This window comes from Ambystoma mexicanum, unplaced genomic scaffold (assembly GCF_040938575.1).
Source record: "Ambystoma mexicanum isolate Mex_15411 unplaced genomic scaffold, UKY_AmexF1_1 Mex_scaf1, whole genome shotgun sequence".
NCBI classification, from domain to species: Eukaryota; Metazoa; Chordata; class Amphibia; order Caudata; family Ambystomatidae; genus Ambystoma; species Ambystoma mexicanum.
The window spans coordinates 3,872,951-3,876,556 of NW_027182324.1; the positions used below are offsets into that span (position 1 = coordinate 3,872,951).

The 3,606-nt window shown below is 41.0% G+C and overlaps 1 non-coding gene across 1 annotated transcript; it reads left to right on the forward strand.

Moving 5' to 3' along the window:
- The first annotated feature begins 3,225 nt into the window (after window positions 1-3,225).
- On the forward strand, window positions 3,226-3,299 carry TRNAT-AGU (transfer RNA threonine (anticodon AGU)). The gene has a single exon. It is a non-coding gene; the product is annotated as a tRNA-Thr (tRNA).
- The last annotated feature ends 307 nt before the right edge of the window (window positions 3,300-3,606 follow it).

Below are 3,606 nucleotides of genomic sequence, written 5' to 3' on the forward strand. Positions count from 1 at the left end.
TTTCATGCTATTTAGAAGCACAGTCAGGCTTGATATGTTGGCAAAGCATCCAAGAACTCTGGACTCCACTACCTTAGAGTCATATTGCCCAAGGTTGCGATGCCATCAGAAATAGCACATATTAGAATGAGCAATTCATATTTCCTGCTTAATTTTTTGTAAAAGAAGCAAAGGTACGCCTGAACAGGGACTTGAACCCTGGACCCTCAGATTAAAAGTCTGATGCTCTACCGACTGAGCTATCCATGCACATGAATCACTGCCATTTGAAACTTGATTTTCACTCTACAGCACCTCCATACATGGCTACCTCACTGGTCAATAAAGGAAATGAATTACTAGTGCATTACACACATTTTGACACTGGAGACATAACTTTTTTCAGTCATTCCGTATCCAGATATAGAGATTTGCAGCATCTAGGACTTTAATGTTCACCCACTTACGGATTTGAATGTTTTGCCACATTCATGAGTGCAAACTTGCTCCCCAGTAAAGACGAACATGTGCTCCTCAATGCACACACTGGGCAATGCAGTCCACTCTAAATCGACGATTAATGACATGCTCGTTTTGTGCAATGGAGTTTCAGTCAATTGGAAAACATTTTGAAAATTTATATTGCAACAGAAGCCCAGCCTTAAAAAAGTGGATTTCACTTCTGATTGATTACATGAGGAAGGAAAGGAGACCAGATGCAAAAAAGGGGCTGTGGCTTAGTTGGTTAAAGCGCCTGTCTAGTAAACAGGAGATCCTGAGTTCGAATCTCAGCAGCGCCTGTCTGCTTTTTTTTCGACCAATCTGTCTCCCCAATATTAAAACTTTGTACAAAGATTGCTATTTCATGCTATTTAGAAGCACAGTCAGGCTTGAAATGTTGGCAAAGCATCCAAGAACTCTGGACTCCACTACCTTAGAGTCATATTGCCCAAGGTTGCGATGCCATCAGAAACAGCACATATTAGAATGAGCAATTCATATTTCCTGCTTAATTTTTTGTAAAAGAAGCAAAGGTACGCCTGAACAGGGACATGAACCCTGGACCCTCAGATTAAAAGTCTGATGCTCTACCGACTGAGCTATCCAGGCACAGGGATCACTGCCCATTTGAAACTTGATTTTCACTCTACAGCACCTCCATACATGGCTACCTCACTGGTCAATAAAGGAAATGAATTACTAGTGCATTACACACATTTTGACACTGGAGACATAACTTTTTTCAGTCATTCCGTATCCAGATATAGAGATTTGCAGCATCTAGGACTTTAATGTTCACCCACTTACGGATTTGAATGTTTTGCCACATTCATGAGTGCAAACTTGCTCCCCAGTAAATACGAACATGTGCTCCTCAATGCACACACTGGGCAATGCAGTCCACTCTAAATCGACGATTAATGACATGCTCGTTTTGTGCAATGGAGTTTCAGTCAATTGGAAAACATTTTGAAAAGTTATATTGCAACAGAAGCCCAGCCTTAAAAAAGTGGATTTCACTTCTAAATGATTACATGAGGAAGGAAAGGAGACCAGATGCAAAAAAGGTGCTGTGGCTTAGTTGGTTAAAGCGCCTGTCTAGTAAACAGGAGATCCTGAGTTAGAATCTCAGCAGCGCCTGTCTGCTTTTTTTCGACCAATCTGTCTCCCCAATATTAAAACTTTGTACAAAGATTGCTATTTCATGCTATTTAGAAGCACAGTCAGGCTTGATATGTTGGCAAAGCATCCAAGAACTCTGGACTCCACTACCTTAGAGTCATATTGCCCAAGGTTGCGATGCCATCAGAAATAGCACATATTAGAATGAGCAATTCATATTTCCTGCTTAATTTTTTGTAAAAGAAGCAAAGGTACGCCTGAACAGGGACTTGAACCCTGGACCCTCAGATTAAAAGTCTGATGCTCTACCGACTGAGCTATCCATGCACATGGACCACTGCCATTTGAAACTTGATTTTCACTCTACAGCACCTCCATACATGGCTACCTCACTGGTCAATAAAGGAAATGAATTACTAGTGCATTACACACATTTTGACACTGGAGACATAACTTTTTTCAGTCATTCCGTATCCAGATATAGAGATTTGCAGCATCTAGGACTTTAATGTTCACCCACTTACGGATTTGAATGTTTTGCCACATTCATGAGTGCAAACTTGCTCCCCAGTAAATACGAACATGTGCTCCTCAATGCACACACTGGGCAATGCAGTCCACTCTAAATCGACGATTAATGACATGCTCGTTTTGTGCAATGGAGTTTCAGTCAATTGGAAAACATTTTGAAAAGTTATATTGCAACAGAAGCCCAGCCTTAAAAAAGTGGATTTCACTTCTAAATGATTACACGAGGAAGGAAAGGAGACCAGATGCAAAAAAGGTGCTGTGGCTTAGTTGGTTAAAGCGCCTGTCTAGTAAACAGGAGATCCTGAGTTAGAATCTCAGCAGCGCATGTCTGCTTTTTTTCGACCAATCTGTCTCCCCAATATTAAAACTTTGTACAAAGATTGCTATTTCATGCTATTTAGAAGCACAGTCAGGCTTGATATGTTGGCAAAGCATCCAAGAACTCTGGACTCCACTACCTTAGAGTCATATTGCCCAAGGTTGCGATGCCATCAGAAATAGCACATATTAGAATGAGCAATTCATATTTCCTGCTTAATTTTTTGTAAAAGAAGCAAAGGTACGCCTGAACAGGGACTTGAACCCTGGACCCTCAGATTAAAAGTCTGATGCTCTACCGACTGAGCTATCCAGTCACAGGGATCACTGCCCATTTGAAACTTGATTTTCACTCTACAGCACCTCCATACATGGCTACCTCACTGGTCAATAAAGGAAATGAATTACTAGTGCATTACACACATTTTGACACTGGAGACATAACTTTTTTCAGTCATTCCGTATCCAGATATAGAGATTTGCAGCATCTAGGACTTTAATGTTCACCCACTTACGGATTTGAATGTTTTGCCACATTCATGAGTGCAAACTTGCTCCCCAGTAAAGACGAACATGTGCTCCTCAATGCACACACTGGGCAATGCAGTCCACTCTAAATCGACGATTAATGACATGCTCGTTTTGTGCAATGGAGTTTCAGTCAATTGGAAAACATTTTGAAAAGTTATATTGCAACAGAAGCCCAGCCTTAAAAAAGTGGATTTCACTTCTGATTGATTACATGAGGAAGGAAAGGAGACCAGATGCAAAAAAGGTGCTGTGGCTTAGTTGGTTAAAGCGCCTGTCTAGTAAACAGGAGATCCTGAGTTCGAATCTCAGCAGCGCCTGTCTGCTTTTTTTTCGACCAATCTGTCTCCCCAATATTAAAACTTTGTACAAAGATTGCTATTTCATGCTATTTAGAAGCACAGTCAGGCTTGAAATGTTGGCAAAGCATCCAAGAACTCTGGACTCCACTACCTTAGAGTCATATTGCCCAAGGTTGCGATGCCATCAGAAACAGCACATATTAGAATGAGCAATTCATATTTCCTGCTTAATTTTTTGTAAAAGAAGCAAAGGTACACCTGAACAGGGACTTGAACCCTGGACCCTCAGATTAAAAGTCTGATGCTCTACCGACTGAGCTATCCA